General features: G+C 45.0%; 1 long non-coding RNA gene across 7 annotated transcripts in view; it reads right to left on the bottom strand.

Annotated features, from left to right (window-relative positions):
• Positions 1-20109, bottom strand: part of LOC146351971 (uncharacterized) — a 76337-nt gene that overhangs the window by 37248 nt on the left and 18980 nt on the right. For 6 of the 7 annotated variants that reach the window (XR_014787511.1, XR_014787506.1, XR_014787510.1 and 3 more), the window contains one exon: positions 8059-8140. The exons of the other annotated variant lie outside the window; for it this stretch is intronic. This is a non-coding gene — a long non-coding RNA (uncharacterized LOC146351971). The remainder of the gene's footprint in view (positions 1-8058; positions 8141-20109) is intronic. 7 annotated transcript variants of the gene reach the window in all.

Below are 20109 nucleotides of genomic sequence, written 5' to 3'. Positions count from 1 at the left end.
AGCAGTGGATAGAAGGGGCAGGGCCTTCTCAGTTGTGGCTTAAAACCTTTTGAATGTCTTCCCTAGGGAAGCCCATCTAGCCCCATCAAATGCCTTCCACCACCTGGCCAAAACATAGCTATTTCAGTTGGCATTTGGAAAAAGCTGACTGACAGAAATTGTTGTTTTTTGCTTGTTCTGCTGCTGTGACATGGATACCTCCCCACACACACACTTTTCCTGTTCCATTATCTGTTGTCATTTTATTGTATTATTTTTGTTGGGGTTAATGTTCTCTGTTGTTTTTAATTGTTGTCTGCTTTGGTTTTGTTTGAAGGATAGTGGGATATATACTTTAAACAAATAAATTAAATACATAAATATTATTTATATTTATTTATTTATTATTAAATTTATTAATCGCCCATCTGGCTGGTCACCCAGCCACTCTGGGTGATGTACAGCATACAATAAAACAGTCTAAAACAATAAAATTCTACAGTAAAAACATTTTCTAAAATACCCTAACCCACCCCAAATGCCTGCCTGAACAACCATGTTTTTAATGCATGATGGAAGCTCGTTAAAGAGGGGGCATGGTGGAGTTCCCTAGGGAGGGAGTTCCACAGAGTGGGGGCCACCACAGAAAAGGCCCTCTCCCTCATCCCCACCAGTCTAGCTGTCCTGGCTGATGGGACAGAGAGAAGGCCATCTGAGGCTGATCTTGTTAAGCGGCCTGTCTGGTGCTGCTGGAGGCGCTCCTAGGCTGGGCCGGAACCATATTGGGTTTTAAAGGTCAAAACCAACGCCTTGAATTTGGCCCGGAAAACAACTGGTAACCAGTGCAACTCCTTCAAAACTGGAGTGATGGGCAGGGTTGTACTAATGATGGCATACTTTTTCTACAAAGCAACTAATTACACTCTTTTTAAGCATATGCGCTGCTCTTCTTTGCTAATGTCTAGATTTAAAACACACACAAAAAACGCAGCACCATATATTTTAAGCACAAAGCAGGAATTATCACATTTTGTTGAGGCTCACAATTCTACCTTCATGGAATATATGGACTGATTTCATCCGCGATATGTTTTCTACTTATTACACACAGCATTCCCAAACATCATGAGCTATCCATAAGCAGTATTAGCAGGTGGTCCCCTAAAAGCTAGATTTTGTATCACATCAGCTAGAGCATCCTCCTTGGATTTTGGGTTGTTTTTAAACATTGGAAGATCCAGCAGTCATTCTGAGCATTTTAGGGGGACCAGCATTGATGCAACTTTGTAGATGGTTTTCAGATTCTGCTCACTTCTCCAGAACATAAATTGATGGCTAGACCCTCTAATACAGCATCTTCCATGCTGCTTTGTTTACTGCAAAAGAGTCTGGGAAAGCTGTACAAAGCTGGAAGTGTGAGAAGAGAGACCCATCCAAATGTAGAGTAATTACACACTGCTACTGGGAACAGAGAACGAAAGAGCGTGATTTCCCCAAGGCAACTCAGCAAGTACATGGTTTAGCTTGGTTTTGTCAAGAGTACACTTGCTGAATTTCAAATTTACTTATATTTCAACTTAATTTAGGCAAGCCACCAGAACAGCTGTCAGATAGCAATGAGGCCTAGAGACCTCACAAGAACAGAAAGCATACAACATGACATGTGATCATAATCTCTGGCTGGGCAGCTAGCAAGACTAACAACAAGAGACAAACTGAGAGGGAAGGCTACATGTTAGAGAAGATATGCAGCTGCCACCAAAAGCAGCATCTCCATGTTGAGTTCTCTTCCACTGTCATGTGGTTATAATATGCAGGCAATTGCATGCAAACAGAGATGGGGAAACTTGCAGTGTCTTCTCATGGTGTCATGACAAAGCCATAGTTCAGTGGTAGAAAACATGCTTTGTATTCAGAAAGTATTAGGTCAAGTCCCCAGCTCTTCTAATTACAGTAACTCAGGTAGCAAGTAGGCATAGGTAAGAATTTTGCTCATTTTTTTCCCTAAGAACTTACCACAATTGACAAATTTCTTCATAATCCAGATGGAAAGACCTTGAGGGGTTTTTTTTTAAAGCAAATGTGGGAGAAAGCAAAACTGACAGATTCATCCATCCAGCATCAGGACCTTGAGTGCTTCACTTTTAAAAGTGTGGCATTGAATCTATAACTGGGTTTGTATGACATGACAACCCATCATGGGTTGTTGTATCAAACAAGCCATGGTGGGTTGGTGTGTCATCTGAACCTGGATGACTTGTTGTTGTTGTTGTTGTATTTATATAGCCATCAATGCTCATGGCAGTGTACAGAATAAAACAACAAATCCCTGCCACAAAGGCTTATATTCTAATAGAATCACTAAATAAAACCAAAAGGAATGGAAGGGAATGCACAAAACAAGCATGGGAAACACCACAAAGATAAACAATCAACATTACCAAACAATGAATAAAATCTAAACTAAGTTTCCAAAAGCTTTGGAAAAGAGAAAAGTTTTAAACTGAGATTTAAAAACAGTAATTGAAGCAACCATCCACAAATCCCCTGGAAGAGAATAGGAGCAGCAAGAAAGAATGGACAGAGCTGAGCAAGGGAAGTAGAAGCCCTTGGGCAAATAAGAAACATAGCAATTGAGGAGCAAAGAATGCGAGCAGGGCTATAACGTGAAATAAAGGCTGAAAGATAAGGAGGACTTGGTGTATGACAAACCTTAAAAGTCAAAAGAAGAAGCTGAATCCTAGAAGAAACAGGAAGCCAGTGAAGAGATTTCAGAAGTGGAGTAACATGATCAAAACGACAAGCCAAAAAAATGATCTTAGTGGCAGAATGTTTAACAAAAACCAAGGAACTAATACGAGATAAAGGAAGACCAGTCAGAAGAAGATTGCAATAGTCAAGATAAGAAACAATCAGAGCATAAACAAGAGTCTTAGCAGAAGAGACAGATAAGAACAGTTGAATCCTGGCAGTGTTATAGAGGAAGAAACAACAAGACTTAGCTAAAGCCTGAATATGAGGAACGAAAGAGAGAGAAGAATAAAAAATGAAGCCAAGACTACATGCTTCCTCAACTACATAGATAATAACATTATTAAGCATAATGGAGAATGTATATTGTGGAGAAGACTCAGGGGGAAAACAAGAAGTTCTGTCTTTGCCATATTAAATTTCAGATAATGATGAAACACCCAAGCTGAGATATCCAAAAGACATACCAAGATACGATCGTGAACATCGGAAGAAAGTTCTGGGGATGAGAGATATAATTGTGTATCCTCAGCATACAAACGATATTGGAGGCCACAGGGTGGTTTACTTTTGGCCGACAAGCCATGGCTTGTTCTTGGGGTTGTTTAAGCCACAATGGGCTGGTATGTCATCCGAACCTGGCAAAGTCAACCCACTGTACGTTGTGGCGATCGGGCAGAAAGCCACTTGGCAAGAATGGAAAAATCCCTGCTGTTCTTCCCAAGCAATCTCACCCATGACAGCCCCATGACAATGCCTGTCCCAGCAGCACTTTGGAGGGGCTGGCACTCATTCACCAATATTTGCAGGCCCTGACATTTGCACAAATGGGGGTAGAAAATATATACATTATGTCTGGTCCCAGGAATTTGCACAAATGTCTTCATTTTTTAAATTATTATTAGTTTTTGTCAGCTTTTTGCAGTTGCATAGGTGTACACTTGTGACTGCCAAAATATATATAGCCTTTGCCTTGCCTATTGCCTTGTATGTTTCAGTGCAGTATGGAACGTACAAGGTACTTGACAAGATGGGACTCCATATAGGTTGATTTGACAGCTGTTGACAGTTGACAGATGGAGAAAAGGGGTCAAGATTGCCCCTTACAAGGTGATCCACAGGGTTTTAAGAGTTGAGCTGACACTTGGGCGTGCCCTGCTTCCATTCCACAATTCCCTGGGTTTTCAGCAAGCACTTCTAAGGGAAATCTACGTCTCCAGCCACACACTTTTTGTGGCTTCCATCTGCAGTAACCCATGCTTTAGTCTACGTGGAAATTTGTGCAAATTTGGAAATTTGCACAGTTTTGGGAATTTGCACAGGTTTGGGAATTTTCTGTGCAATTTTCACCATCAATGTTTTGTGCAATTTCCCTGTTTTGCAAAACAAAGAGCAATCGCAAACATGAATGCAAATTGGGGAAAGACGAGTGGCGAGCTGATGCTTGGAGAAACTTGATGAGCTCAAACCTCACTCGTTCACCCATCCCTAGAGTACAGGTCTGTTTTTGTCTCCATCAGGACCAGGAACAATAACCAGGAACTGTCCAAGGTCCTGAAGAGCTCCATCGGGTGCTGCACATTATGAAGACTGTAGAGCAGTGGTGGGGAATGTGTGGCCCTCCAGATATTGTTGGATTGCAACTCCCATCAGCCCTAGCCAACATAGCCAATGGTGAAGGATGATGGGAGTTTCAGTCCAACAACATCTGGAGAACCACACATTCCCCATCTCTGATGCAGACACACTGGAATGGGTTCAGAGGAGGGCAAGTAAGATGGTCAGGGATGGGGAAAATAAGTCCTATGAGGAAAGGTTAAAGAAATTGAGTATGCTTAGGTGTCAGGAATGAATCTCTCTGTGCTGTCTAGCAGCTCAGATTCAGAATCAGAAGGGGAACAGCCAGAACAGAGGGAGGAACCCTCCCTAGTAAGCCCAGATATGGTGAGATTTTCTTCCCAAGACCTTGACACACAGATGGCCCAGCCTGAATGGCTACTAGGCAACTTCTGTTCCAGTGGGGGTCCATGGGGGGGGAGGTGATCCGTTCCTCCCCCCCGGAATCCTCCAGAGCGGTTCCGCTCAGCTTGGATTCCGGAGGGGGGGAACTGGCTGGGGGCCGCTTACCTTCCCTCTTGCCAGCCAGAGCCGTTCGCCTCCTCCCTGTCCCTGCTGATTGCCATGTCTTAAAAAAAAAAAAAAGGCGATCAGGAGGATGTGCCCATAGACTTATACACAAATAGAGTCATGAATCTTTAAGGGTGTACTGATTCCCCACCATCTATTCTGGTGGGGAATCTGTGGGGGGGGAGAGGTGATCCATTCCTCCCCCCCAGAATCCCCCAGAGCGGTTCCGCTCCACTCGGATTCAGGGGGGGAACTGGCCTGGGGGCACTTACCTTCCCTCCTGCCAGCCAGAGCCGTTCACCTCCTCCCTGACCCTGCCAATTGCCTTTAAAAAAAATGTCTTTTTTTTTTAATGGCAATCGGGAGGATGTGCCCATAAACTTATATGCAAATAGAGTCATGAATCTTGCGTATAAGTCTATGTGTCCATAGGCTTATACGCAGGATTCACCGCTCCATTTTGCATATAAGCCTATGGGCACATCCTGCTGATCGCATGTGCCCATAGACTTATATGCAAAATAGAGTGGTGAATCTTGCATATAAGCCTATGGACACATAGACGTATACGCAAGATTCATGACTCTATTTGCGTATAAGTCTATGGGCACATCCTCTTGATCGCTTTTTTTTTTTTTAAGACATTATTTTTAAAGGCAATAGGCAGGGACAGGGAGGAGGCAAACGGCTCTGGCTGGAAGAAGCAGCCGAGTGCCATTCTGCCTCCAGTCCTCCTGGAGTAGAGGTAAGTGGTCCCAATCCGCTGCGGATTCCTGAGGCTGGATTCCAAAGAATCCGGCCTCGTTTGAAACTGCAGCAGAGTTCTCCGACATCCTTAATGGCTACCCCTTTCCTCCACCATGAGAACCCAGGTTTCAGAGGAGTAGGAGAGTGAGGGGCATGACTTGAGGGATGCTAGGGTCTGTCACAGAGCGAAGTAGGAAAAGTTAGAGGCAGGGCTCAGACACTCTGCCAGGTTGGCCACTCGTGAAAGCCAACATAGGAGGGAGCCACCCTATGGGAGGAACATCCCTGAGAAGCAAGTCTGGCCAAGAAATTCTTGCCCAGACTGCTGGCAACTTCTCTATCTTCCACTTCGTTTGCTCTATTGATATTCGTAGATGTGTGGATTAGCTGTTTCCTTGCAGTCTGAGAGTTTCCTAGAATCTGCATATGTAAAGAAGACAGTAGTTAACTAATAAAGTACTGTTAGCCTGAAGCCTTGTTTCCTGGAGGGTGTTGATTGTAGGGATGTACGAAAGTCACTTACCTTTTTGCGGATTCTGTTCATGGTGGGGGTGGGAGGCATTCCGTCCCTCCCCCCAGAATCCTCGATGGGGGAGAGGCGATCTGGTCCTCCCCCCCGGAATGCTCAACGGCCGGCTGTGTGCCGTGGCAGCTCCGTGGAGCAGCCGGCCAGGCCCAGGCCAGGGCCGTCTGCAGCCGGATTTCCAGCCGCGGAGGGCTCTGGGTAAAAAAAAAACGCGTACGCAAATGGCGGTGGCTATGGCCACCGTCATTTGCGTTCCTTATTTTTTGCCATCTTAGTCTACATCAATATTTACGTAGACTAAGACGAAGAAAAGAAAGGGGAATGCAAATAGCGTAGTGGGCGCTATTTGCGTTCCCCTTTCTTGTCTTCGTCTTAAAAAGGTAAAAAAGGTAAAAAAGGTAACAGCGTCCCATGCACCTTGGTGTTCAGTCATGCTGGCCACATGACCACAGAAGCGTCTTCGGACAGTGCTGGCTCTTCGGCTTAGAAATGGAGATGAGCACCACACCCTAGAGTCGGACACGACTGGTTGGGGACACCTTTACCTTTTTTTGAAGACGGCGAAAAATAAGGAACGCAAATGGCGGCGGCCGTAGCTGCTGCCATTTGCGTATGCATTTGTGTTTTTTTTACCCAGACGTGATAAGCTACGTAAGTCTTTACATAGCCTATCACGTCTATGGGGGGGGAAAGAAAAAAAAAACAGACTGCAAATGGCGGCGGTGGCAGCCGGTCGGAAGTCCAGCTGCCGCCGCTGCCACCGCCGCCACCGCTGCCAAAGCCGCTGCTGGAGCCACCGCCATCCCAAACATCCACCCCAGGTAAGTCTCGTCCTGGGGGGGATCTGTGGGGGGCGGGGGGTGGCAGGCCGTTCTGCAATGGATTTCGGGGGGGCCGAATGCACTGGCATTCGGCCTCACCAAGATCTGTCATGGAATTCTCTGACATCCCTAGTTGATTGTGAAGGGAGAAGACAAGGGAACATGACATTAGGCTGGAAAAGAGAAGACTGCAGAACAACATGATAGCACTCTTCAAATACCTGAATGCTGTCACACAGAAGAGTGCAAGGATGTTCCCTGCTGCTCCCGATCTCATGGGCTTAAGTTAGAAGAGGGAAGGTTTTGATTGAAACATCTTGATGGTAAGAGCAGTTCAGCAATGGAACCAATTACCTAACAGATAGCAGGTAGAGGCTGGACAGCTATCTGTTAGGGATGTTCTAGCTTTGAATTTCCTGTCTTGAAGTGGGAGTTCAACTAGATGCCCCCCCCCCCCACAAATCTATGTGATGTATCTGTGGTAGGATTGTACAACATCAGACTACAGATAGATAAATGTATGTTTATAACGAATGAATAGGGCACATACAAAATTGTCAAGCCAAGGAGAAAGATGGAGCCTACTTTTCTTCATAACAAGATGGTTTTAACTTTGCATGATTCCCCCCCCCCCGCCCCTCTTTTATATAAGACTCCAATACCTGCAGGCCGGTGATCATTTATTCTACCTCAAGCAAAGATTTGTTAAACCATCCCACTGGTTCTCATCCTGACCAGTGAAGTTCATCCAGGCCAGAAGAAGATCTAAACAAGTAGCCCCAAGGAATATCTGTTCAAGTACAATGAAATACCATGGGGTGGATTGCTGTTGCTTTACCATTAGATAAAGATAATACCTCAATGCACCCCTTATTTTTATTGACTGACTCCCAAATATAATGCATAATATTTTTGAGTTTATCTTCTCTGATAATTTTAAATATTAAAGCCAAACTTCATAATTTTTCAGGGTATGAGGTTATCATCAAGGCACAATACTTAAACCAGTGTGTTACTTTAGAAAACCATTCTATCATGTTCTGCTGGGCCATATTTTTATGGTGTAGTGCTTACAATAAGAATTGTTTAAATCAATGATTTCCTTACCAATAGAATCCTTATTAGATATCTTCACATAGGAACTTGCAGAGTTTAATTAAAGGAACACTTCTGCTGTGTCCTCCTTGTGCTTTGAAATCAAACAAATAGTTTTAAAATATTACCCTCAATTATACATATAAATCTTGTGCAGATAATGAACATATTCTTCCAATTGCTGAAAGGACTGGACACTTATCTTACTCTTTAAGATAAAATACCACATCCACATAATGCATTGCTAAGTCTCCCTCTTACTATATACAAAGCCCTGAATCCCATTTTCCGTTAAATAATAATCATTGTAATTAATAGACTAGTTATTTTATCTCCCTAATCTGGTTACAGTAATTTATCAAAGGTATGTAAATGAGTGCAAAAACACCGTTCATTATTGTTTTCAAAGGGTACACATTTTTTTGCAGAAGCATATATAATGTAATTCCCTTGAACTTAATAAGATATGTGACTTCATGTAATTCAGGAAAGAAAATCTATTCAGTACTTTAATTTTTTTGTTAAATGTCATGCTCAATTTGTTTTTCTAATATTTCCTTTTGTGATTAATAAAAATGGCTAATGGGATGGCTCTTCTGCATACACACCTTAGGACCATAAAAGATGCAACTGGTACAGGACTGAGATATCTCTCTCTTTTTAAGATGGACATTCAGACAAAGAAAAGGGAGCAATTAGGGATGCTTTCAAAATTCTATTCACACCATTTCTTTTTTAACAGACCTCATTCTCTCCAACAAGGGGCTGAATATCAGTGGGTCTCTACTGCTGTAAACAATGCCATTGCCGTGTTTGTCATAGCCAGGGGGCCAGTATGGCAAAGCATGTTCCATACAGCTCCCCAGTCCACATGGTATTCCTGCTCTGCAAATGGTAAGGAACCATGAGTTTTGTGCTATGCATCACCGAAGTATTTTTCCAGCTCGATTCCCTCCATAAGCTGTAAACCACTGTTACAAAGAGACTTGTTTCCGCTAGAGAAAGTTGTACTTTTCAGTATGGTAGAAGCACCCCCCCCCCTTCATGGATCACTGCCTTGTTGAGGCGAAGGGGCTTGTGTAACTCAGTGAAGCTATAAGCTATGCCATGCAGGGCCATCCAAGACGGACAGGTCATGGTGGAGAGTTCTGACAAAATGTGATCCACTTGAGAAGGAAATGGCAACCCACTAAAGTATTCTTGCCAAGAAAACCCCATGTTAGGGATGGGAGAGAATTTCTCCCCGAAACTTCGGGGGGCCGAGCGCCAACATATTCGGTCCTCCAAAGGTTGTTTGGGGAGAACTTCTCCGCCCCCCCGCCCCCCGCCCCCCCCCGGGATGGGACTTACCTTTCACGAATGTCCCTCCCAGCAGCGGGTCCCGGCGGCGGTTCGGCAGGTCTTCGTCAGGGATGGGGGCGGCAGCTGGTCTTTCGACCGGCTGCCGCCGCCGCCATTACAAGCAAAGTAAAACAAAATGCCCCTGTGATAGGCTACGTAACGATTAACGTAGCCTATCACGGCTAGATTTGCAAAGTCAGCCATGATAGGCTACGTTAATCGTCACGTAGCCTATCACGGGTGACTTTAAAAAATTTTTTTTTAAAAAAGCGCGTACGACTAATGGTGGCCCCCATAGGGAGCCACCATTCGCGTTCCTTATTTGGTCCCTGTAGTCTACGTAAAGATTTACCTAGCAAATAGCGTTGCCCTTATTTTCACCGTAGTCTACGTAAATCTTTACGTAGACTACAGGGACCAAATAAGGAACGTGAATGGCGGCTCCCTATGGGGGCCGCCATTTGCGTACATGCTTTTTTTTTTTTTTCAAAGTCACCTGTGATAGGCTACGTGACGATTAACGTAGCCTATCACGGCTGACTTTGCAGATCTAGTCGTGATAGGCTACATTAATCGTTACGTAGCCTATCACAGGGGTGTTTTTTTTTTCTTTTGAAGTTTGCGGCCGGGGAGATGGGGTGCTTCTCCCCGGCCTGAATTTCGGCCGGGCGAGGCGGGAAGCCTCCCCCCGGCCTGAATTTTGGCCGGGCGAGGAGGGAAGCCTCCCCCCCGGCCTGAACTTCGGGGGGAGCAGCAAAGCGCCTCCCCCCCACCGCGAAGCAAGCTGCGAGACCAGGTAAGTGACTTTTGTGCACCCCTACCCCATGTATCACAAGGTTAAAAGATATGATGCCAGAATATGAGCCCCTCAGGTCGGAAGGTGTCCAATATACTACTGGGGAAGAGCAGAGGGAATTTCCAAGTAGTGCCAGAAAGAGTGAAGTGGCTGGGCCAAAGCTGAAAGTATGGATGTACGAAAGTGACTTAACTTTTTGCGGATTCTGTTCATGGGGCGGGGAGGCGTTCCATCCCTCCCCCCGGAATCCTTGACGGGGGGGAGGCGATCCGGTCCTCCCCCCCGGAATCCTCAACGGCCGGCTGTGCTCTGCGGCGGCTCTGCGGAGCAGCCGGCCAGGCCCAGGCCAGGGCCATCTGCAGCCAGATTTCCAGACACAGAGGGCTCTGGGTAAAAAAACAAAAAACAACACATACGCAAATGTCAGCGGCTATGGCTGCCGCCATTTGCGTTCCTTATTTTTTGCTGTCTTAGTCTACATCAATATTTACGTAGACTAAGACGAAGAAAAGAAAGGGGAACACAAATAGCGCCCACTACGCTATTTGCGTTCCCCTTTCTTTTCTTCATCTTAGTCTATGTAAATATTGACGTAGAGTAAGATGGCGAAAAATAAGGAATGCAAATGGCGGCGGCTGTAGCCGCCGACATTTGCGTACACGTTTTTTTTTTTATCCCAGATGAGATAGGCTACGTAAGTCTTTACGTAGCCTATCACGTCTATGAGGGGGGGGGGAAAGAAAAAGACACAGACTGCAAATGGTGGTGGAGACAGCCGGTCGGAAGACCAGCCGCCGCTGCCGCCGCTGCTGGAGCTGCCGCCGTCCGGAACATCCGCCCCAGGTAAGTCTCATCCCAGGGGAGGGATCCGCGGGGCACGGGGGGTGGCAGGCCATTTCACGATGGATTTTGGGGGGCCGAATGCACTGGCATTTGGCCTCACCGAGATCCATTGCGGAATTCTCTGACAACCCTAGCTGAAAGGACACTCAGCTGTGGATGTGTGTGGTGGTGAAAAGAAAATCTGATGCTGTAAAGAACAATATTGTTTAGGAACCTGGAATGTAAGATCAATGAATCAAGGTAAGCTGGAGGTAGTCAAACATGAGATGGCAAGATTCCACATCAACATCTTGGGAATCAGCGAACTAAAATGGACAAGCATGGGCGAATTTGATTCAGGTGACCATTATATCTACTACTGTGGGCAAGAATCCCTGAGAAGAAATGGAGTAGCACTCATAGTCAACAAAAGGGTGGGAAAAGCAGTACTGGGGTACAATCTCAAAAACGATAGAATGATCTCAGTATGAATCCAAGGCAAACCATTCAACATCACAGTAATTCAAGTCTATGCCCCAACCACTGAGGCCGAAGAAGCTGAGGTTGATCAGTTCTATGAAGACCTACAACACCTTCTAGAACTAACACCAAAAAAGAAGTCCTCTTCATCATAGGGGATTGGAATGCTAAAGTAGGAAGTCAAGAAATAACCAGGATAACAGGAAAGCATGGCTTTGGTGTACAAAATGAAGCAGGACAAAGGCTAATAGAGTTTTGCCAAGAGAACATGCTGATCATAGCAAACACTCTTTTCCAACAGCACAAGAGGTGACTGTACACATGGACATCACCAGATGGTCAATATCAAAATCAGATTGATTATGTCCTTTGCAGCCAAAGATGGAGAAGCTCCATACAGTCAGTAAAAACAAGACCTGGAGCTGACTGTGGCTCAGATCATGAGCTGCTTCTTGCAAAATTTCGGCTTAAATTGAAGAATGTAGGGAAAACCACTAAACCATTCAGGTATGACCTAAATCATAACCCTGATGAATATACAGTGGAGGTGAGGAATAGATTTCAGGGATTAGACCTGATAGACAGAGTGCCTGAGGAACTATGGACGGAGGTCCGTAACATTGTTCAGGAGGTAGCAACTCAATCCATCCCAAAGAAAAAGAAATGCAAGACAGCAAAGTGGCTGTCTGATGAGGCTTTACAAGTAGCTGAGGAAAGAAGGGAAGTGAAAAGCAAGGGAGAAAGGGGAAGATATATCCAACTGAATGCAGATTTCCAGAGAATAGCAAGGAGAGACAAGAAGGCCTTCTTAAATGAACAATGCAGAGAAATCGAGGAAAACAACAGAGTGGGAAAGACTAGAGATCTCTTCAAGAAAATCGGAGATCTCAAGGGAACGTTTTGTGCAAAGATGGGCATGATAAAGGACAAAGAAGGCAGGGACCTAACAGAAGCAGATGAGATTGAGAAGAGTTGGAAAGAATACACAGAAGAACTATACAGGAAAGATCTGAATGTCCCTGATAGCCATGATAGTGCCGTCACTGAACTTGAGCCGGACATCCTAGAAGTCAAGTGGGCCTTAGCAAGCATTACTAACAATAAAGCTAGTGGAGATGACAGTATTCCAGCTGAGCTATTTAAAATCCTTAAAGATGATGTTGTTAAAGTGCTGCACTCAATATGCCAACACATTGGGAACACTCAACAGTGGCCACAAGACTGGAAAAGGTCAGTTTACATTCCAATTCCAAAGAAAGGCAATGCCAAAGAGTGTTCAGACTACTGTACAATTGCGCTCATTTCACATGCCAGCAAGGTGATGCTCAAAATCCTACAAGCTAGGCTTCAGCAGTATGTGAACCGAGAACTACTGGAAGTACAAGCTGTGTTTCGAAGAGGCAGAGGAACTAGAGATCAAATCGCCAACATTCGCTGGTTCATGGAGAAAGCAAGAGAATTCCAGAAAAACGTCTATTTCTGCTTCATTGACTACACTAAAGCCTTTGATTGTGTGGATCACAACAAACTGTGGCAAATTCTGAAAGAGATGGGAGTACCAGACCACCTTACCTGTCTCCTGAGAAACCTGTACGAGGGAAAAGAAGCAACAGTAAGAACCGGACATGGAACAACCGATTGGTTCAAAATTGGGAAAGGAGTATGATGAGGCTGTATATTGTCGCCCTGCTTATTTAATTTATATGCAGAGTACATCATGAGAAATGCCGGGTTGGATGAATCACAGGTTGGAATTAAGATTGCTGGGAGAATGATCAACAACCTCAGATACGCAGACGATACCACACTAATGGCAGAAAGCGAAGAGGATCTAAAGAGCCTCTTGTAGAGGGTGAAAGTGGAGAGTGCAAAAGCTGGTTTGAAACTCAACATTAAAAAAACTAAGATCATGGCATCTGGCCCCATCACTTCCTGGCATATAGAAGGGGAAGAAATGGAAGCAGTGACAGATTTTATTTTCTTGGGCTCCAAGATCACCGCAGATGGTGACTGTAGCCATGAAATTAAAAGACGCTTGCTCCTTGGGAGGAAAGCTATGGCAAACCTAGACAGCATAGTCAGAAGCAGAGACATCACCTTGCCGACAAAGGTCCGTCTAATCAAAGCTATGGTTTTCCCAGTAGAAACATGTGGCTGTGAGAGCTGAACTGTAAGGAAGGCTGAGCACTGAAGAATGGATACCTTCGAACTGTGGTGCTGGAGAAGACTCTTGCGAGTCCCCTGGACTGCAAGGAGGTCAAATCAGTCCATCCTAAAGGAAATCAACCCTGGCTGCTCATTGGAAGGAGAGATACTGAAGCTGAAGCTCAAATATTTTGGCCACCAAATGCGAAGAGAAAACTCCCTGGAAAAGACCCTGATGCTGGGAAAGACTGAAGGCAAAAGGAGAAGGGGACGGCAGAGGATGAGATGGCTAGATAGCATCACCGATGCAATGAATATGGACTTGAGCACACTCCGGGAGAGAGTGGAGGACAGGAAGGCCTGATGTGCTATGGTCCATGGGGTCACGAAGAGTTGGACATGACTGAACGACTGAACAACAACAAAGAATGGTTTTCCATTCCATCCCCCAGGAATGATTTGCTAATGCCCGGGGGGGGGGGTAGTAGTTCTCCAGATATTCTTAACTTCAGCTCCCAGCGTTCCTGACTGTTGGTCATGCTGGCAGGGGCTTCTAGGAGTTGAAGTTCAAAACATCTGGAGATCTAACTTCTGCCTATCCCTGTTTTAGATGCCCTTGAAATAAACAGGCAGGTTCAATATGCCCTGGGAAGAAAACAGAGAGTTAAGAGTTTTGTGTTTAAAGCAAAGTTAATCGCTTATGAGAACATGAAATGTACTTTCTCTCTAAGACACTACAAATAAATTAGCCACAGTGAGGTGGATGCCAGTTCGAAAAAAGTCTCTGTGATGCCTTGTAGGTTTGTCTGTCTTCACCCTTTAAATGAGCAGGGGGGTGAAACAGAGGTCTAATGTGTGATTCATTAACACATATGCTGCTGGAACCCCTGTCTCCTCCCATGCTGTGCTGTTGATTAGTAATTGACATTCCGAGGAAATCAGCCCCATCTCGGCAACTGTAGGGCTGGCAAGGTAGGAGATGTGTGTGCCAAGTTTCACCTGTGAGCCAGGGCCCTTAGTTAATCCAGGGCCATGGTCTGGAAATCCCCTCAATGTGGATTCACAAGGCCTGCATGGAGGAAAAAACCCTTCTCTTTTACAAGAATATGCAGAAGATCTTTACAGCTTCATCGATCATCCAGGGAATAACAATATTATTCTTGCCAAATTCAGGTAAATTTTGCATTTGTGACATATGCCAGATTGTGACAAATGGCAAGACCTCATCATTGTTCCCTAACGAGGCAAATAACAGCTTCCATTGGGGAGGATATTTACATAAAGACCATGGTGCAGCAGAGAAATGTTACCTCATTCTCTCCAGTACTACAATCCTGCTCCAAATCAGAGGCCCATGGAAGAGAAGATCCAGTCATAGATCTCCATTGTTTCATGTGCTGTGGCCCATTTCAAAACCTAAACTACTAGATCAGAGCAGAGCTCCTTGCAAGACTGCAACTCCTCTACAATGTTAAATTAAAATCAGGGGTAGGCATCATTGCAGTGGTGGCTGGTGGCCACTGTGGGTGGGTGGGTGGGGAAATGGTGGGTCACCATGATTTGCCAGTTGCATGAAATAACGACAATGTGGGGAACCATTCAAAGATGGCACCCCCACTCCCACTGGAATACTGCCGTAGTACAGTTCCCTTCGGCACCATAGGATTCCACCACCTCATTCTGGAAAATCAGGGTTCTTAATCGCGTGGAGCGCCTCCACAGATACATGTCGGGCTTCTCCTCAGACTGTAGCCCTACATGAGTTCAGGGTGATGGAAACGTATGAGGAGGGGGCGGGTTAGCATGCTCCTTCTCCTCACAGGTTCTGAATGCTGGAATAGGGCTATGGTGGCAGCTTTTTGGCTGATTCAGTCAGAGCTAGTTAAAAAAAACCCCAAAGGGTCAGATATAAACTGTGTAATATACCTACTACCAACAGCGGATCTACAGGTGCCAAGGTGAAAGGGATCTAATTAATGGCAGCAGCCAAGATAAGTGGCACTTTAACCAACTTTAACTGTTGATGTATGGTGACGTAACATCCCTTCCAATTAATGACAAGGATACAAAACACCTGTATTTAGCAGAGCAGATGCTGTCTTTATGGTTAAGTGCACAGATTAAATTGACTTCTGAAGGACTGGCTATAACTTTCTTTTTCCCCCTACTGTTTGTTTCTCTGTTACTTCCAATGTGTTGTAATATGGTACATTACATTCTAACCCTAGATTTCACACTCGCATAAGCAAGAAATACATACTCTGCCATGATTTAATTAATGTACAGACCTACATCAGGAAACACACATCGCTACATTGGAAAATGCAAGTTCGATTGGCGTAGCTCGACAGTGGTGATGGCGATGATACTACTTGTCACATCTCGGTCATGCTAACAGGAGCCTAAAGCGGTTGGCAACTTAAAATGTTCATTGCCAGGCACTTTTTGTTCCATTGCCTGCGCATTGACAGAATTGGATTTTTTTTGTTTCTGAATTTGCACAAAGTCCCTTTTGTGCAAATGTAGATTTGCAGAAATTTATGCCTGCAAAAATGTACAAATCCCCCCCCCACACACACACACACTCATTTTCATGCTTTAGCCTATGAGGGAAATGAACACTTTGGCAGTTTTAACATTTTTGCACATTTTTCTATGATAAAATCTGCATGAAATTTGGGAAAGTTAGAAAAGTGTCCACAAGTGTGTGGAAACTGCCTGACAGGGGGAAAAGCTGGTCTGCTGCAGAATTCGTGGGTCGGAATCATGAAAATCCAAACTCAATTGGTTCCGTTGCAGATTTCTCCAACATCCCTAGCTATGATGTTCCCTTACATTGCTGTGATAGCCACTTAGATGAAAGGCTGTGGGATGGGGATCTCCAGCTAGGGATGTGTGAACCCACCCCTGTCCAGGTTCTCCAGATGCCCACCCAGCCCCTGCCCCTGCTTGCCGGTCCCCAGACCGCACTCAAGCCCCTCCCGTGCTCAGCGAGCAGCCTGGATTCACCTTAGCAGCCTCGTCGAGCTCCACAGTTGCCATTTTTTTGAAAAATAAAATGGTGATCAGAAAATGTGCATTTTTCCATATTTGCAAAAATGTGTACTTTTGCAAATGCACGTAGTTGTGTACATGCGAAAATGCATATTTTCATGTATGCACAGATATGTGCATTTTTGCAATTGCCATTTAATTTCTCAAAAAAATTGAGAACCATGAACCGTGACCATGAAGCTCAACGAGGCCACCAGGGTGAGTGCAGGCCTTTTGCCGAGTGTGGGCAGGGGGCAAGCAGTGAGAGGGGCTCGGGGGTGCAGGCAGGGGCGGTTCCGCTGGATTCCTGGAGGGAATCGTGTGCCCACACCATCCTCAGCTCCAGCCCAACAGTTCCAGCTGCCACTTTACAAAGAGCCAAAGGATAAGATGAGCCCAGTGAGATGAAGGCTTCTCCACAGAGAATAGATGGTGTGGCTGCCAACTCAACTCCCCATATGAATGCATATTCACATTTGACTGTGTGATTTTTTTATGTATGGTATTATGCATTGCCTTCCTGAGACCACAATCCTGCTGGAAGATTACAGAAGAGTTTAGAATATGAAGATCCATCCAAACCTCTCCAAATAAGGGAAGCGTGTGGCTCCCTCCTTGACTATTTTTTAATGGCCTTTCAAGATATGGATGTTCCAGTTTGCTTTTAAATGAACGGATGCCCATTTTTATTGTATCGTTTTTACTGTTGCTGGGGTTGTAAATGTTTTACGCTGCTGTTTTAATTAGTTGCATTTCATATTTTATTGTTTTAAAAATTTACATGGAGGAGGCTTTCATAGAATCATAGAATCATAGAATAGTAGGGTTGGAAGGGGCCTACAAGGCCATCGAGTCCAACCCCCTGCTCAAAGCAGGAATCCAAGTCAGAGCATCCCTGACAGATGGCTGTTCAGCCTCGTCTTGAATGCCTCCAGTGTGGGAGAGCCCACCTAGGCAATTGGTTCCATTGTCGTATTGCTCTAACAGTCAGGAAGTTTTTCCTGATGTTCAGCCGGAATCTGGCTTCCTGTAACTTGAGCCTATTATTCCGTGTCCTGCACTCTGGGATGATCAAGAAGAGATCCTGGCCTTCTTCTCTGTGACAACCTTTAAAGTACTTGAAGAGTGCTATCATATCTCCCCTCAGTCTTCTCAAGGCTAAACATGCCCAGTTCTTTCAGTCTCTCTTCATAGGGCTTTGTTTCCAGTCCTCTGATCATCTTTGTTGCCCTCCTCTAAACCCTCTCCAGTTTGTCTGCATCCCTCTTAAAGTGAGGAGCCCAGAACTGGACACAGTACTCCAGATGAGGCCTAACCAGTGCTGAGTAGAGCGGAACTAGGACTTCCCAGGATTTGGAAGCTATGCTTCTATTAATGCAGCCCAAAAGAGCATTTGCCTTTTTTGCAGCCACATCCATTGTTGGCTCATATTCAGCTTGTGATCGACAACAATTCCAAGATCCTTCTCGCTTGTAGTGTTGTTGAGCCACGTATCCCCCTTCTTGTAACTGTGCATTTGGTTTCTTTTTCCTAGGTGCAGAACTTGGCATTTATCCCTATTAAATGTCATTCTGTTGTTTTTTGCCCAGCGCTCCAGTCTATCCAGATCACTTTGAATTTTGTTTCTGTCTTCCAAAGTATTAGCTATCCTGCCCAATTTGGTGTCATCTGCAAAGTTGATCAGCATTCCCTGCACCTCCTCCTCCAAGTCATTAATAAAAATGTTGAAGAGCACTGGGCCCAGGACTGAGCCCTGCGGTACCCCACTTGTTACCTCTCCCCAGTTTGAGAAGGTCCCACTGAGAAGCCCTCTTGGAGTCCGATTCTGTAGCCAACTGTGGATCCACCGGATCGTTGTTTCATCTAGCCCACTTTGAGCTAGTTTGCTCATCAGGATATCATTCATGGGGCACTTTGTCGAAAGCTTTGCTGAAGTCGAGGTATATGATGTCTACAGCATTCCCATGGTCTACAAGGCAGGTTACTTGATCAAAAAATGAGATCAGATTTGTCTGGCAGGACTTGCTTTTGACAAATCCATGTTGGCTTCTAGTAATCACGGCATTGTTTTCAAGGTGCTTCCAGATGGATTGCTTTATCATCTGCTACAGAATTTTCCCAGGGACTGATGTCAGACTGACTGGTCTGTAGTTCCAGGTTCCTCCTTTTTACCCTTTTGGAAGGTAGGGACAACGTTAGCCCTCCTCCAGTCATCTGGCACTTCCCCCATCCTCCATGATTTCTCAAAGACAATAGACAGCAGTTCTGAGAGTTCTTCTGCCAGTTCCTTTATTACTCTAGGATGCAGTTCATCTGGCCCTGGAGACCTGAACTCAGTCAGAGTAATTAGGTGTTCCTTGACCATATGCCTATTGATCTCAAGCTGCAATCCTGTCCCTTCAGCCTGCACTTTGCCTTTGCCAGGGGGGTCATAGACCGTCTTTGGGGAGAAGACTGAGCCAAAGTAGGAATTGAGCACCTCTGCCTTTTCTTTGTCATCTGTTATCGTTTTGCCATCCTTATTTAATAGCTGAACCACCATTTCTTTCCTCTGCCTTTTACTATGCATGTAGCTGAAGAAAGCCTTTTTGTCGTTTTTAGCATCCCTTGCTAACCTCAGCTCATTCTCAGCTTTAGCCTTCCTGACGCCATCCCTGCAATTCTGTGCTACCTGCCTGTACTCTTCCTTTGTTGCTTGGCCTTCTTTCCACTTCCTATATGTGTCCTTTTTTGTTTTCAGATCATCCCTAAGCTTTTTGTGAAGCCACATTGGCTTCTTCTGTTGTCTTCCACCTTTTCTTCATGTTGGAATTGTTTGTGATTATGCCTTGAGAATGTCCTTTTTTAAAAGCTCCCACCCATCTTGGACTCCTTTTCTCATTAGCGTCGCTTGCCATGGGACCTTATTGATCATTGTTCTGAGTTTATTACAATCAGCTTTCCTAAAATCCAGGGTACAAGTTTGACTACCCTCAGCTTTTGCTTCCCTTAGAACCATGAACTCAAGTGCAACATGGTCGCTTTCCCCCAGAGTTCCTGTAACTGCTACTTTATCCAGTAAGTCATCTCTGTTGGTTAGGATCAAGTCAAGGATAGCTGATCCTCTAGTTCCTTCCTCTACTTTCTGTAGGAGGAAGTTATCCGCCACACAAGTCAGGAATTTCCTGGAGGGGCCATGTTTTGCAGAATTTGTCTCCCAACAAATATCGGGGAAATTGAAGTCCCCCATTACTACTACGTCATGCTTCCTTAAAACATTGGCTATTTGCTTTTCAAAAGTTTCATCCTCGTCTTCTCCTTGGTTGGGTGGCCAGTAGTAGACTCCGACCACCAGGTTCCTTTTATTCTTTGCTCCATTTATTTTGATCCAGATGCTCTCGATGGGGCTACCAAGCTCATCCTCCTGTATTTCTGTGCAGAGATATGTATTTTTCACATACAGTGCA

This window comes from Heloderma suspectum, chromosome 2 (genome assembly GCF_057233095.1).
Source record: "Heloderma suspectum isolate Gila_16-S chromosome 2, 16-S_ref, whole genome shotgun sequence".
Lineage (NCBI taxonomy): Eukaryota > Metazoa > Chordata > Lepidosauria > Squamata > Helodermatidae > Heloderma > Heloderma suspectum.
Note: the sequence above shows the minus strand (reverse complement) of the source record. Positions and strands in the feature narration are given on the sequence as shown.